This window comes from Macrobrachium rosenbergii, chromosome 5 (assembly GCF_040412425.1).
Source record: "Macrobrachium rosenbergii isolate ZJJX-2024 chromosome 5, ASM4041242v1, whole genome shotgun sequence".
NCBI lineage: Eukaryota > Metazoa > Arthropoda > Malacostraca > Decapoda > Palaemonidae > Macrobrachium > Macrobrachium rosenbergii.
This window is the reverse complement of record NC_089745.1, coordinates 5,070,918-5,088,773: the sequence shown is the minus strand read 5'-3', so window position 1 is coordinate 5,088,773 and position 17,856 is coordinate 5,070,918. Positions and strand designations below refer to the sequence as shown.

Sequence of the window (17,856 nt, the reverse complement as noted above, 5' to 3'; positions counted from 1 at the left end):
TTCCTGACATGCTATTCCTATTTAGCATGTGAGCGGCAGTGCTGAACTTACAGTGATAAGAACTCAGCCATCTTAATTTGTAACTTGATGATTTTGCAAAGTTTTTCACTTCTGCTGACTTGAAGAAAATGTTCAAAGACTAATTTATTCAGAGATGACGATATTTACTTTGTGCAGTGACTGAATTAACTGTTTTGCCCATATTTGATTATTTTAGGTTTTATTAAAATACGTTCAAATTAATTTTATGGCACGCTGGTTACGGTTATCCATGTTGAATTTATTGCAATGTTTTTAGTCTATTTAATAGACAATTTACTGTTTTATCCTTTATTTTCCTGTTGTCACCTTCATCCACTTATTGGTCTACGAGTGATTAATTGCTCACTGAAAGTGGCATCATCTGAAAATATTTTTACATTCCGGTATTGATGGAGTGTTAAACATCGTCTTATTGCAAAATGTTTTGAATAAAATTTGCGTCCCCATATTAGACGAACGAACAAAATGAAATCCTTTGTCTTCCTTGGCATTGATGTAGCTATTATATCAGATAAATTGGGCATTCTTCAGAGTAGAATACTCCTGTGTGAAAGAGGAGGAACACAAAAAACGAGAGAAGTATAATGAAAAGGAGGAGAAATATTAAAAAGATATATAGAGGGAGAAACCAAAGAATAAAGATTATTTTTCGTGATTTTCACGAAAGCATTGAAGCACCTGATTGTGTCATTCAATTTTCTCTCTCTCTCTCTCTCTCTCTCTCTCCCAAGTGTGGATGGAACCTTTGTCACGAAAGTGCATCGGAAGAAAAGAGAAAGAAATAATCATAGCAACAAAAGCTGGATCTTCCCACGGATAAAACCTGATGACTTCGCATTCTTGGGGCGATTACGGAAGAAGAAGAAGAAGCAGAGAAAGGCGGCGCTGGTTCATTCAGCGTGTTTTTGGGGCTGCTCGCGTTTTTACGCGGTGTTGTCGAACGCTTTTCCGCGTTTGTATTTTCGGCCCTCATTTGACCGGGTCATGAGAAAGGTCAGGCTGGGACACGTAAGACCAACACCCTCTCCCCCCCTCTCCCCTCTCCTCACACCTTCCCCCCTCCCCCTCCTTCCCTTCTCACGCTCCCTGTACAGTGGTTATTCGACAAGACTCTTTTGGGAGGGGGAAAGCGACAACAAGTATTTAGGTATGAAAAAAATGAAGAAAAAAAGGTGCCTAAGTTTGTCTTGTTATGTGCTTTTAAGGTGAAAGCAGTGCATTGATGGTATTCAGTGTTTTGTGATATAGATAATTGGGGGGTAGTTCTATTACGAAGCGGAGGTCCTGTGGGAAAATATTCGGTTTCTGTGAAAATCCTCTGTTATGCTCAAGATTGACATCTTTCACTCCCAGGGCGAATTAGCTTTTTATTTTCCTGGTAAATTTCCATACCGCTTTTGTTAAAATCTTGGAAGGTTTGTGAGAATAATGCAAGGGATGATTGGGGCGCCGTTTTTTTCTCCTGTGAATATGCATTCAGGGATCGTAAATGTCTTCCGGATATGCGAGAATTTGCGGAGAAGATTTATTGAGAATCTCAGTCTCCCTTTGTTGTTTCGTGGGAATCACTTGATTTTGAATTTCTCTTGTCTGTTGAGAGAATTTTAGCTTTACAAACAAATGTCCGGACATTTTATAATCATCCATGGCCTGCAACTTAATGAGGAACGTTTGGGAGTGGTTCCTATAAAAAAAAAACACACACAAAGTTGCAGCAGATTTGATGAGCAACTTTTGCGGAAAAAATTTGCATGTTTTGTATAATGAATAGTAAATTCTGGGACTAGTTCATAAAAAAGAATAGGAACCGAGCCTTACTGGAAGTTGCAGCAGACTTTAGGAGTCTGGGTAGAGTGGTAATGGGCCACAGGGAATCCCAGAAGAGAGTGAATGATTATTACATGCAGGCAGCTCACATTTTTTATTCACTCTCTGGTAGAAACTGGCTTTCCATAAAAATTCATCTTAGATTTTCTTAATTGTACGAGGAATCTGTCGGTTTCGATTGTTTATGAAGTTTCTCGGTCAAATTCCTGAAGTTTTGTTAAGCATCTCTAATGAGATGTACCATAATATATCAAAAGTCTAAGTAAAGTAAAACAGGATTTATCTAAGCTACCATACTTTCTCATAGTTTTGGGTTTATTTATTAGATTTTACCTGTTTAAGGTTGATTAAGTTTAATGTAATTTTATAAGTATTATTTTTAACTGAATTTCATATTAGTTTTTTACCAAGTTGTGTCATGAGATGTATTTTTTTAAACAAGTGACTGAAAGACTTTTTTTTTTCTTTACAGAAAACTGCGAAGAAAAAATGGACCAAAAAGATGGAGGTAAACTTATTGTTTGCTTTTTATTGTGTATTTTTCTTTGGTTATTATCTGCTAGCTTGCGTACTTTTGCTTTGTGTAAGTATATAATTCTATTATATGATTTATTGATTTTTTATAACATTGACTGTGGTAACATTATCACATCCCATTTTCGAAAGTAGGATCCAGTGTTGGTTGAAATCACCAACGCGTATCATACTTTGCAAAACTTGAACCTAACTAACCATTTTGATGTTGGCGTGATTGTTGGCGTGATTAATTTTGTTATCTGCAAACGAATTGTGCCCTTAAGAACGTCTTCTAGGGCGTTAGAGATAATATAGAGGAAGCACGTTCTTATAATAATAATAATAATAATAATAATAATAATAATAATAATAATTATTATTATTTATATAATATAATAATAATAATGATAATAATAATAGTATTATTATTATTATTATTATTATTATTATTATTATTATTATTATTATTATTATTATTATTATTCTGGCATGCAAGCAGAAAGAGTCCTTTGTACTACACAACCAACAGCAGCAACTACAACAAAAGCTCCATATGTGTATTAACTATTCATTGACTTGTTTTCTGGAATGTTAGGTATCATAATGACCATTACAGCTCCAATCTTATAAGTATTAGTTTTGGTGAAGACCTAGGTTTAATGACCATATCTAGACGAGATTTTAACGAAAACCTATGGAGGCTTGATTATGGTGCTGAGGCCATATTGGTAATTTTTTAGTTTTCTCCGCCCTCAGATCTTAAAAACTACTGAGGCTAGAGGGCTGCAAATTGGTACGTTGATCATCCACCCTCCAATCATCAAACATACTAAATTGCAGCCCTCTAGCCTCAGTAGTTTTTATTTTATTTAAGGTTAAAGTCAGAAATAACCGCGGCTCTGTCAGCGATACAGGACAGTCCACCACCGGTTCGTGGTTAAAGTTTCATGGACCACCAAAAAATAAATCTTTCTTCGGTGGCCTTGATTATACGCTGTACAGAAAACTTGATTGTGCCCAAGAAACTCCGGTGCATTTTTTACTTTTTTCTTTGGGGGGAGGCGGGGGGATTTCTGATTTGTAAATAATAAAAGCAACCAGTTCCCAAGCAAGTAATAATAATAATAATAATAATAATAATAATAATAATAATAATAATAATAATAATAAAACATGAGTTGAAAATTGTTGCTGCATCAGCCAAGTTTAATATGTAGGTAGTCTTTCATTCATCCCAATTAATATTTACGAACAATCAGCAGAGAAATATTGATTATGAAGACTGAAAAACTGACTACAAATTAAAATCAGCTGATGCAGCAATGATTTTGAAACATGTTTAAAAGAGGGCCTCCTTCCAGTCAGCAAAAATAATAATTATTATTACTTTATTGAATAATAATGATAAAGGTAATGATAATCATTTTGAAAAAAAGATAAAAGTGTTCAGTATTGCATCCGCATGATTTACTGAATAATAATAATGGATATTATAATCATTTTGAAAAATAAATAATCAGAAGTGTTCAGCACACTGAATCCATTTAGTTTACTGAATAATAATAAAGGAAATTATAGCAATTAAAAAAAAGCCAAAAATGCGCTGAAGTTTCTTTGGCGCAATCGAGTTTTCTGTACATCGTATAATCAAGGCCACCGAAAATAGAGCTATCTTTTTGTTGGTCTCGGTATAATGCTGTGTGAGCCGGGGCCCATGAAACTTTAACTACGGCCCAGTGGTGGCCTATCCTATATCGTTGCCGGAAGCACGATTATGGCTAACTTTAACTTGAAATGAAATAAAAACTACTGAGGCTAGACGGCTGCAGTGTGGTATATTTGATGATCGGAGGATGGATGATCAACATACCAATTTGCAGCCCTCTAGCCTCAGTAGTTTTTAAGATCCGAGGGCGGACAGAAAAAGTGCGGACGGACAGACAAAGCCGGCACAACAGTTTTCTTTTACAGAAAACTAAAAATGATTTAAAAGAGCTCAACACTGCATCCACAAATAATGGAGTACCAAGACACAGAGAGGCCGCAGTCCATCGAGCAGAAAGTCGTGCCCGGGCAATTTAGCGCGGCTGACCCAAGGCTAAAAAATGAAATCTTGTGCCCAAAACGACCCAGCGGCCGTGTCCTTCGCTTTGGCAAATGACCTGTCATTTGGCAGGATCTGCCTTTAAGTGGATAAACGGTAGGTTTGATGCCTTCTCATTTAACCCTTTATGATTGGGAGAAGTGTCTCGTTTGAAAGATATTACTTCTTAAGAACAGTTGCGTGGAAAAAGGGACTTGTTTGTGATTGTTAGTGCGGTGTATGTGTGTGTGTGTGTGCATGCGTGTAGTAGGCGCTCTCGCGCGTGCGATGGAGTTAAGGATAATGCAGAGTATTTTTTTTTTTATAAAGTTTGTAGATGTAACATGAATTCATGTGATATGTTTTCTGTACGGTGTAAAGCATTTATGTGGTGCAGCATTGGCCTAGAACACAGAATATGACATAATTATAATTTTACAAGCATTGAGGACATATTTTCGAACCATCTCGATAAGTCAGAAAAGTTTAAAATATTATATTTAATTCTGTCTTCGTATGTATGAGAGAAGTACTGAGAATTTTTAAAATGTTGTTCAGCAGGGTGGATGTTATTTCTTTGTTTTTTATTTTTTTTTTCTGGGGTATATTTAGTTTTATGCTTTGCAAGGAAAGTTGTTGTAGTTAAGGTTCTGCTTAAATGGTTGTAAGGTTTTCGTTTATTTAGCTGCATTCACAGTTTTAATTGTCAAAATAAATACGCTGGAAATATTATATAGCATGGTTTCAAGTGTTCTCAGTATAGATGTGTTTTTTGATTCTAAAGATTTGTGTGTCCATTTTTATGTACTTTTGTACACGGCGATAAGAGGCAGAAAGTACTTTGCCAGAGTGGAAAACTCTCTCTCTCTCTCTCTCTCTCTCTCTCTCTCTCTCTCTCTCTCTCTCTCTCTCTCTCTCTCTCTCTCAACGTTCATTCCAATCATAATGTATCATCATCGTGTGGAATTTCATCCCGAGCCGCGAGTACATCACCTCGACATTGCGTCCTCCTCTTTTTAGGCCGATGCGACTAAGGTCCCATTTAAAAAAAGTCTCCCTTTTCGGATGAAAGACTAAAGCGACCTTTTATGCTCACGATTCCCCCTCCCACCCACCCCCGCCCTCCCTTATAAGAAATTCCGCCGCCCGTCAAAGACACTGTGAGATATTAGGCCTAGCAATCCCGTCCACTTTTTATTTTATTCTTGTGGGGGAAAGGGAAACAAGGAGACACATTTACCTGGGAAATTCTCATAGCTTGAACAAACATTCCAAAGAAATGGTAAAGTCTAGCGGAGTCTCCCATAGAGCCTTTGTCCCTGCCCGTTTTCTATATGTCGCCAGCCCTCCGTTCAATCAAGAGTAATATGTCTCTTTCTTTGCTTTAAGTTTTTTTTTTTTTTTCCCCTTTGAGGAGCTTTTTTTATTTTCTCCATTTTTAACTCAATGGCACCACTCAAGGAACCAGTTTATCTATTTACGCTGCATATTGAGTCTGGTCTGTCGAACAAGGGATACACTTCGGTCTGGTATTCCATCTTTTGTTCTGTCTTTGTTCAGGCAAAGCTGTTTTTATTGTAAAGGTTTTTCGGGTTTCTGGAAAGTGGAGTGGAAGGTCATATATACAGTATATGCACGGGTGCTTGAGGACACACACACACACACACACACACACACACACACACACACACACACATGTACATTTCACACATATAGATAACCTATATCTTGTATATATATATATATATATAACCAATATAATATTTAAAAATATATTTCTGTTCCATATATATATGTATATTGATATATATATATATATATATATATTTCTGACTCACTTCAGGATCAACTCAGATCTACAAATGAAAGACAGAGACCGCTGTAACCAATATATATATCAAAAATTTATTTCTGTTCCACATATGATTGTGTGTTGATTATATATATATATATATATATATATATATATATATAGTATATATTATACATACATATATACATACACATATACATACACACACGTCACCAGTTCCTGCATGTACTTATATTTAAAAAGCTGAATATCTTTAGCTCATCAGAGGCCATTATACTATGAACACTGCCCAGCGTGCTATTATGGCAGGCTCTTCCGCCTCTCCAGCATTATACATGTGTACATATACAGTTTTTATCATTTCTTGAAACTCCAGTTTTATTTAACAGCAAGTTTAATTGGTTAAGACAACACTCTTATGAAGGGTTCATGTCCTTGTGTATGATGAAAAAACTTCATGTATCTTCAAACAATGTTCTCGTGTAAATTCTTTGTTTTGAAAGCTTTTAAGCATATGCAAATACTGTTTTCTCTAATCCCCATTTACAGTGGAGTGTTTGCCCATCCAGGCTAGCCACGCCATCTCGCATATTCTATTTGCTAAATTTTATGCATTGTGGATATAGAATTTATGCCAAAGGCCAAGCACTGGGACTTATGAGGTCATTCAGCGCTGAAACGGGAATTGACAGTGAAAGGTTTGAAAGGTGTAACAGGATGAAAACCTCGCAGTTGCATTATGAATCAACTGTCAGGAGGGGGTGGAAAGTATGATGGAAGAAAGAGAATATGAAAGGAGGTACAATAACAGGAACGAAAGGGATTGCAGCTAGGGGACGAAGGCACGTTACAAAGAGCCTTAAATAATGCCTACAGTGCACTGCATGAGGTCACACTGTAGGCACTAGCCTCCTACGGTGTTTATGCACTTTAAACTGGTTGCTGTACTTGACAAAATAAGGTTTGTTATTATGACTGAGATCGGTAAGAGTTCAGATCTTTATGTGGATTTCATTAGCCTATACATTATAGACGACAATGCCAATGTTGATTTTAATTTTCGTTTTAGTCCTTAGGAAACAATGAGAATTGAGAATTATTATTATTATTATTATTATTATTATTATTATTATTATTATTATTATTATTATTATTAGGTTCAGTTGTGGCTGTTTTTATGAACTGCATTCCTTATTTGTTAATGAGTAGTTTAAGAGACCATTAAGCGTAAATTGTCTTTCTAGACTATAATATTTTCTATATGACCAAATTCATAGAAATTGGGTCCCATAGTTCATTACCAACATCCCAGTTATTTATTTCATTACTATTTTGTGGACCACATGATTTTGCCAGGTGACCAGTTTTGACAGAATTTCGATCCTAGAGCATTTCAACATAAATGTAATATTTTTTTTTTTATTTTCATTGGAGACCAAAATATTTTTCCCGATAAAGAAACTCACAAGAATATTATTGAAGGTTCGTCCACAAATTAGGTCTTTGTCTTTCTTTGTTTGTTAAAAGACATGATTATTTATATGTTTGTTTTTATTTAAATTCAAAGAAATCTGAAATCAGTAAAGAAATGATACACTTCATTGGCTAGGTATGAATTATAAAGAAATGTGGCAGTGGCAAGGATGACTGGGCGTTTCTTTGTGTAGAGGCATCTTGAGGACTCAGAAAGGTATATTCATGCCATTTAAAGCATTTTCCATGATACGCCCATTTTTTGTTTTTGGAGGGAGCCCATATAAACACTATTTAAACGTTGAAACCATATATTTCGGGCACGCTTCTGTGCCCCAGTGATCAGGGGCAAAAAGTGTAAATAAATGGTATAAATGTTTTATATCATATTACACTGTAGTATTACAGAAAAGACATTCATATATATATATATATATATATATATATATAGATATATATATATATATATATATATATATATATATATATATATATATATATATATCACGTCCAATATAACGCACGCCCGTTCAACTATGCATTTCCTACGTGTTAAAGTTTTCATATGCATGTATGGGTTTCAATGTCCGAATACTCACTAAGGTGTATTAGATATCACCTCTACGCCCAGGTATTCATCACACACAACACCTGCCAGGCCTCTTGAGCACGGATGTGATCTCTTTTTCTCCTTTATGAGGTCCTTGAAGCAAGAGTCCTTCCATGGGAGAAGGGGTTAGGGAGGGGGGGTTAGTGTAGGAGGTGGGAGATCGTCATCCTTCCAAGCGCTTGATCAGCGTCGTTCGTGGTCTCTTTGAGTTATTCCCCTTCCTCCCTCCCTCCTTCCCCTCTCCCCTCCCCTTCCCCAGGGTGGGGAGTATCAGTTACGGGCCTGACGATGATACATGTGGGAATTCATTAGGACAAGCTGTCTCCGTGTCCCGGGGATCCTTATATCGGGTATCATCTATCACACCGAAGGACCCACTCGATCCGTGATAGACTTACGGCGCCCAGATGATTTTCGTAACGGGTCGACTACAAGGTCTTTTTTCGGGGAGGGGAGCAGGGCGTATTAATTCAGAGTGGAGGGTGTGCTTCATTTCAGGGGGGGTCAGGTTGAAGTGGAGTGGAAGAAGAGGTTGGAAGGGGGATTGGGTTTATTCGAAAGAGGAGTGAGGGTGGGGGAAGATAGGGTTGGTGATGGAGATAGAGGTGGTTACGGTGGTCTACTCCCCCCCCTCTTCCATCCCCTCTCTCTCCCCTCTCCCCTCCCAATGAAAACCCCCCCGAGCCTTCATCATTTTTCCACCATTTGCTTGAGGGTTGTCCTGCGGGGTAGAAGGATCCCCCTCGGTACCATTAAGGGGGAAAGGGGGGGGGGACCTGGTATTGGATTGCGTGGAATAGATGGTCTTTTAAAAGTGTCGCTGTGCCCCTCCAGTTTATATGGGTATGGACGCCTTTCGTATGGGGTAATCAGAGGGTATTTTCTCGATACCCTGTACCGAACCGTTTTTTTTTATCGATATCTCGGTCATTTTTACCGATATCTTTAATCGAATATGTTTTATAGGAGAACACACGTTTGATAATTACGTGAATTACACATATACATTGTACTTCCAATAACCCTTCGGTTAGGCGCCTTTTATATCTCGGCCTCGTAAACATCCGGGACCGTAAATCGACAGGAATTGCAAGATCGCGCTGAGTTTGCAATTTGCGCATTTAATTGCGCCGCAATACATTCTTGCGCTAACCGCTAATGTGTTTCGGGAAAATCGAATTAAATCATAACATGCCATTACCTTGTGCCTCGGTTGCGAAGAGGCAGATAAGTCCAGTAACGGTGGCATTAATGACAATGATGACGCTAATGGGAGTGATAAGAAATAATGGATAATGATTCTTATTTAAAGAAAATATATCCGGAGTGTGGCTCGTCCGCGCCTATCGAACGGGAGCCATGTTGTCAAATGCTGTAATGAGCGTAATGAATGCGTTCCTTCGGCTAATATTTGTAATTGGCTGTGATTGTCAGTTGTCGTATAACTTGGGAGCGATCATTTTTTTTTTTTTTTTTTTTTTTGTCATTTGGTTCTTTCCGTTTGCACTTTTCGAAATAGGGCAGAGATGGTGAATGCCTTTGTTCAAATACTAGTGGTCGCTTTCGCTGTCGACTGTGATACGCTGACTGCGAAGTGATGATTTTGGCAGTAGCGGATGTTATGAAAATAGAAAATGCATTTATGTTAAGTAAATTATTATTGAAGGCAACGTACATTGAGAGAGAGAGAGAGAGAGAGAGAGAGTTTGAATTTTCAAATGGTTCTTTGTTTTTAATTAAAGAGACTATTTGCCCTTATTTTGAATTTTCAAATGATTCTTTGTTTTAAATTAAACCAGACTATTTGTCTCTCCTAAATAATGACAGATTTATTATGCCTTATATTATATATATATTTAGTATATATATATATATATATATATATACATATACTATATATATATATATATATATATATATATATACATATAATAGTTTCTTTGTACATATAATGTGGTCTTGAATAAAATAAATCGTCAACGGAGAGAAAAGCGTAAAAAATAGAAAGAAAGAAAAACAAACAAACTGGTCGTCCTTGTAAGCCTAATATTGAAACAACTCTACTACGAGCGATCAAACAAATGATTATATCCTACCCGAAGCATACACACGAGATCCTTCGTGTAACATTTGGTCAAGGAGATCCTTCGGGCACTTCCTCTCCGCCCTTGTAATTAGCACTCGGTAATGATTGTAGGAATCTAGGCCTATACCCCTTTCACTCTTTTTTTTTCTCTCTCTCTTTTTTTTTCTCTCTCTTTCTACTTCACCTTGGGTTGGTCGTGCAGCCCCGCGGTGATATTAATGGGTAATTTCGGAGATAATTGCTCCATTTGGAGCTATTTAGTGCTGATTAGGCTCTTATGACGTCCAGACCCATATCCTTTGATCCTGAGGTTGGGTCATTAAGCGATCAGAAGGACGCTGTGAAGGATATTTTAATGCTCGGAAATCTAGTGAGCCTGCGTTGTCTTTTGTCCCTTGATTGCGAGACAGGCTCCATCTCCTCACCACCCCCTGCGCTCTCTCTCTCTCTCTCTCTCTCTCTCTCTCTCTCTCTCTCTTTGCATCTAAATATTTCAGTCAGATTTTAAACAACGTTTCCTCTTGTTTATATATATATATATATATATATATATATATATATATATATATATATATATATATATATATATATATATAATGAACACACATGCATACTGTACATTTATGTAATTCTGAAAAGCCACAACGACCTGTTTTTACCAGCTCAAGTTTATCTTCCCTGGAATTAATTACTTTGAATTTAACAATACAGTAGTTGATCTTAGGATTTGGTTTTTTTTATTTCTGACTTATAGATTTATGTGAATTTGATAAAAAAATAATCATATGTGCAAAAAAAAAAAAAATACAGTACGACTCCTTTCATTTCAAAATTTGGCTACAGAATTCTCGTGTTTACATTAACATTAATTGTATCTCCGTTCGTCGCGTAAATGAAAAAGAGGATGCCAGAAGCCCGACGATGCCCGATTGCGCCACAGCGGATGCTGGAATGGGATGAGGGTGGGGGGGGCCACCGCTTGGGTATCTGTAACTGCCCTCTTTCTCTCCCCTCCCCCTTTCCTTCCCTCTCTTTTCCCCTACCACCTCCACAGCAGCCATCAATGGGGCTTCTAATCCCTCTTTTAGAACCTGTTTTTCGTGAAAATGAATGGCCCGGGGAGGTTTGTCAACCCCCCCCCACAAATCCCCGCCCATTCCGTTAATGCATTGCGCAATTGCATTTTTAATGCCAGTTGTTCGCGTTTACTTCAGGGTTCTCTCTCTCTCTCTCTCTCTCTGCATTTTTTAATATACAAAACTTCCTGTCGTTCTTTTTATTACTGTTTATGTAAACCCCTCTCTCTCTCTCTCTCTCTCTCTCTCTCTCTCTCTCTCTTGGCTTTTTTTAATATAGCCTAAAACTTCCTGTCGTTCATTTTATTATTGCTGTTAATGTTAGAACCTCTCTCATCTCTCTTCTCTCTCTCTCTCTCTCTCTCTCTCTCTACATTTTTTAACATTTTAATATAAAATTTCATGTCGTTCTTTTTATTATTGCTGTTAATGTAGAACCTCTCTCTCTCTCTCTCTCGGCATTTTTTAACATACAAAACCTCCTGTCGTTCTTTTATTATTGCTGTTAATGTAGAACCTCTGCTTCCATTTTTTAATATACAAAATTTAGTCGTTCTTTTAAACAGAATGAGAACTCTCTCTCTCTCTCTCTCTCTCTCTCTCTCTCTCTCTCTCTCTCTCTCTCTCTCTCTCTCTCTCTAACTGAAACTGTGCCAGTTAAGCCATTAACTTGTCCTCACTGACCTCCTAACCAGTCAGTACCGCTTTAAAGTTTTTTTTTTTTATATCTTATGCGAAATTAATCGTTTAACATCCACCACCTGTTAGCCCACAAAGACGCTTTATTAATTTCCTGAGAATATTTCCTTTTATTGATATGGAAAGGTCGTTGATTTTATTGCTAATTTTGTTCCCTTAAACTATCGATTCCCGTAGGAGGGTAGTGTTGTCGGTGCACTTCACGGGGTGCACTGTAAGCGTTACCAATGGTTCTTTGCAGCGTCCCTTCGACCCCTAGCTGCAACCTCTTTCATTCCTGTTACTGTACCTCCTTTCATATTCTCTTTCTTCCATCTTGCTATGCACCCTCTCCTAACAGTTATTTCATAGTGCAGCTGCGAGGTTTTCCTACTGTTGCACCTTTCAGACCTCCTACTCTCAATTTCCTATCCAGCGATGAGTGACCTCTTAGGTTCCAGTGCTTGGCCTTTGGCCTAAACTTTATATTCCATTCCATTCCATTTCAAATTTAGCAAGAGGAGTTGGTAGGACGTCGGTGAGTCTTAACTACTAAATTTATCACATTTCAGAGTTTTAAAGTTGTATTTATTTTATGTTGATTTATTGATTTATTTATTTATTTATCCTCAGTATTGTTATGTAAGCATCATATGATATTGTTTATGTATTTGACATTGATTGCCATCTAATATTCGAGATTTTTTTATTATGATTGATGAACTTTTTGTACTTATGATACTTGTATTTAGATAGATTTGAAATTATTTTTATTTTTTATAAGTTATAGTATTTTATTGTATATTATACTGTATTATAACTTATGTAATATGTGATATATATATAAAAAGAGATATATATATATATATATATATATATATATATATATATATATATATATATATATATATTTAATATATATACATACATTACTGTATTATATATGTACTTATGCATGTGCATATACGCATATGATAATAATAGTAATGGTAGGAAATATGATGAAATGAAAAGAAGAGGAATATCAAAAGAAGAAGAAGTAGAAGAACGTGAAAGGAAACGAGATGATGAAACGAGAAGTAATAATAAGAATAAAGAGGAGGAGGAGGCGAAGAAAAAAAAAAAAGAGGCGAGGATGAAGAATGATAAAACAGGCAAGGCATAGGAGGAGGACGACGAGAAGGAGGAGGAGGAGGCAATAAAAGCAGAATAGACGACTTAACGACCAGAGGACGAAGGATACTCGGGACATCATCCTTCACCGGAGAGATGAGAGAGAGACCGAAAAGCACACCGCCTCCTGCACTGTAGTAACTCAGGCCGGGGTCCCACAAGGTCTGCCCTTGCCTCCCGCAACAGATGTTTCGACAAGGATATTGAAGACGGGAATCGAGGGCAGCGGGGAGCCGCGGGGGGATTTTGCGGTAGCTAAACAGATTACAAACAGAATTAGATCCCCTGAAATAATGGCCCATAAAGGGAATTGAATTCTCAATTCCCTGTTAAAAAAAAGGGAGGATTGAATTCGCCATTTCTCCATTTTAGTTTAAACATTTGGTCTTCGTCTTTCTTTTATGTTTATTGGGGGTTGGTTTTGGTTTGCCTAATATCGAGAGCAATTGGGACAGGGGGTCAATTTTCGGTGGTCATTGGATTTTGACGGGGTGTGCGGGGCCTCCCAGTTAAAAAAATTATATATATATATATATATATATATATATATATATATATATATATATATATATATATATATATATATATAGATGGTTTCTTTAACTGAAAGAAAAAGTTGGCATTACTCAGAAATATTGATTCAATTATATGTTTAAATTTGTTTATTTATTTTTTTATTTTATGATTTTAATTTTGACATTTATTTTGCTTTGTTCATTTGCGTGATATTTTTCCAGCAGAAATTATTCTTCGTTTAATCAAGTTATTAAAAACATTATATATATTATATTTATATATATATATATATATATATATATATATATATATATATATATATATATATATATATATATATATATATTACTTAATTTCTATTTAGATAAAGTAGCTTTAGTGTAATGCAGTAGACAACATGTGATTTTGTGCCATAGAAAAATAATTTCAACAAAAATCACCAAAGTTTGACGTGCAACACAGCTTTCACGCGTCCCTTATATCATTTTACCTGGAGAATTTTGTAAATTTGTCCATAACTCTTCCTTGATGGTCATTGCACGAAATTGAAGGTAATAGCAATCGCCGAAAATACTGATAGTGTATTGGTGAGAGTTGAATCGCTTTCTTTATTCGTTAAATACTTTCACCAGTAAAAAACATAGCAGTGGATCACTATTTTTGGTTCATAATATGTGATTCAATATCTGTAGGACGTAGCCGCACGAGGTCACTACTTGAGTCAGTGTTGAAATTCCTTAATTGTTAAACCTTCATCTTCCCGGTTTTATTAAGAAATATTTTTTTGCCATTATTCAGTATATTACGATAGTATCCTGTACCAGTATATACGTATCGTTTACTATTGCTTGGTCAGTATCAGTATCGTTCTGGTAGAAGTAAACTTAATTTTTGCCATTTAAGTATGCTGATGATACCGCCTTGCAGAATGGAAGGCTTTGTTGCATTTTCAGTGGAGAGAGAGAGAGAGAGAGAGAGAGAGAGAGAGAGAGAGAGAGAGAGAGTCATTATAATACCCACTATCGAACCCTTTAATTTTATGACCCTTTATGATGTAGTACACCGCAGCAGGAATTAATTTCCGATAAATTGCTTTAGAAAACTTGTCATGGTTTTCATTTTATGTTTGAATACTTCGATAATTACGTATTTGTTGTCATATGCGACGCGAATATAGTATCCTTGAATTTGTTTGTGTAATGTTTATGCAATTTTCATCTTGCTATTTGTGTATTTTGTACAAACATAAAAAACCCTCTTTGTGTAAGGGTAATTCCTATCATGCAAGTGTGGCTTTGTGAGAGATCACTACTTGAGTCAGCGTTGAAATCCCTTAATTAATACACCCCATATCATAGATTTTATTGGGAAATGTAATTGAAGCGCACAGCAGAAATCCTTTGTCCTTCGCTCCTCTATTGCAACCTTGGTAAATACTCTGTAATTGCGTCGTAAACAATTTCCATCCCCTCCGAATGATGTATCGTAAATTGCAATTTTTTTTTTTTATGACACATTTTCTCTCCGCACCAATCACGAGCTGTTTGTTCTGGCAGATCAGTTTTAGATTCACGGGGGGAAAATGTAATACAGGATCCATCGTCATTTGGGGCGTTCGTATCCTCCGGTTGATAGCCATGAAAGAAACCACAGCCATCTCATGTCTCTCTTCATGTCAAATTTCGAGGGTAAGTGGAATCGCTTCCAGTGGTCTTGGCAAGATGGCGTTCGTCATTCCCTCTGGGGAAGATTTTAGTGGTTCTTAATCTAATAGCAGCGTTTCGTTTTGTCTGCTTCTCTTTTCATTTATTTTCTTTCGTCTTTTATTTTTTGGGGGGTTGGGGCTTTTGTTTCGTGTGAGAATCGCCGTAGTAAGACGCGAGTTTTCCATTTTAGTTATTTCATGTATATTTATTCAAATGTTTACTGCATTTCTTTTATTTAGTTTTCTTTCGTTCCTTATGAGATCCATCATAATAAGAAGCCAAAAAACTGTTCTTTTATTTTTTTGTTTCCTTCTTAACTTATTACAAAAAATGTAGGAGAAGACGGATCACCTTTTAAGAGGAGATAACAAAGGAAATTCCTGTCACATTCATTAATGATGATTCTCGTATTGCTTCTTCTTGTAGATGCTTTTGTTTCCTTTCAAACTGTTGCAAATTTACCATATTTCTTACTGTTACTATTTCTCTTTGTCAGATACATTCACTCCCTTTATTCATTAAGAGTTAGAACTTCTCTCTGCTAATTTTTTTGTATTTTTTAAGTTATATACTCCGAAAACTTTTTAGGTTCTGCAGTTATAATTTTGAAACATTTCGAAATTTAACTATGAATGGTAGATACAACTTAGTTTGTACGTGGTTACAATTATTTTTACGTTAGGTTATTTTTACTTTCCCCACCGTAGGGGGGGTAGCGCCGTCAATGCACTTCACGCGGTGCACTGTAGGCATTCCTGAAGGTTCTTTACAGCGTGCCTTCGGCCCCTAGCTGCAACCCCTTTCGTTCCTTTCACTCTACTTCCTTTCGTATTCTCTTTCTTCCATCATACTTTCCACCCTCTCCTAACAACTGATTCATAGTGCAACTGCGAGGTTTTCCTCCTGATACACCTTTCAAACCTATTACTGTCAATTAAATTCAGTTCAGTCAATTTTTACTTTCCACAGATTTTTCCAAAATGTAGCAACTTTATTTTCGGAGAAGTCTGTCACGGAAATATTCTTAAGCTGTGAATACACTCTTTTAAGAAAAGGTCTACAAATACTGTTTGGAGCCATAACTCAAAAAAGATTGAGAACCACTGCTTTAAACTGTATGATACAGTACTAATTATTCCTACGTGAGAGCCACTGCTGTAAACTGTTCATGATACAGTACTGATTATTCCTACTAAATGAAACTTAATAAAGAGGTGATGCTACATAACAGCGGGAGAATTAGAGGAGTTCAATTAACACAACCTTAAATTTTTAATGAAGGTAAAGTACTATTTTTATTATTAATTCAAGCTTTAGTTCTTACGCGACATACTTTGTTTTTAAACTTATCAGACCCCTAAGACAATTATCATCATCATCATTATTGTCATTTTATGTTTATTTTATTGAACAATAGGCTATATTTCTATTGCATTTCAATGGCATTACCTATAACTGTGTTGCAGTGAAAAATCAGCGATGCTGTCACGGGTATTAGATTTATCAATTTTCACAAACTAGGCATATACAGTATTTTGATATGAAGTACAGTGTATGTGGCGTTAATTTCATAAGAAATGCTATTTGTATTATACCCAAAGAAAATATACTGTTTTCGGAGTAGGTATAATTCACGCTGTGTACCAAACATAGCAAAACACGTCACATAATTTTTGTTGGGAATATGGTATGTGCATATATATATGTATATGTATATATATCCTGTATATATATGTATATATATATACTGTTTTAAATGTATATATTAAATGTATATATATATATATATATATATATATATATATATATATATATATATATATATATATATATATATCCTGAAAATAAAAATAAAAAACTTTACACACATAAAATGAATACATACATTTGCACATACGAACACACAAGAACACACGCACATATGTGTATGTGTGTTTGTATGTGCAAACATATGTATTTATTTTGCGTGTGTCAAGTTTTTTTCATTTTTATTGTGAGGATTTTTTTATTACTACAAAGGGTGTCTTCTTGACCTCCTCGTCTCCCTGTAAATTGTATAGGTCTGATTCCTGTTGAATTCCAGCCTAGGGCTCACTTAGCCGTCCCACCAAGTCCAGGTACAACGTATATATAAGTTATTACGGTCAGATATTTTGAGTATACTCTTAGGATATCATTCATTGTAAATAGTAGCAACCTGCACCTGCCGATACCAGGAATTAATAGCACTTTATTCGTCGTGAATACAAGTGTCAAA

At 36.0% G+C, this 17,856-nt stretch overlaps 1 long non-coding RNA gene across 1 annotated transcript in view; it reads left to right on the top strand.

Moving 5' to 3' along the window:
* The window catches only part of LOC136838464 (uncharacterized), a 319,579-nt gene that overhangs the window by 245,518 nt on the left and 56,205 nt on the right, over positions 1-17,856 (top strand). Inside the window, exon 2 of the long non-coding RNA XR_010852998.1 lies at positions 2,342-2,377. This is a non-coding gene — a long non-coding RNA (uncharacterized lncRNA). The remainder of the gene's footprint in view (positions 1-2,341; positions 2,378-17,856) is intronic.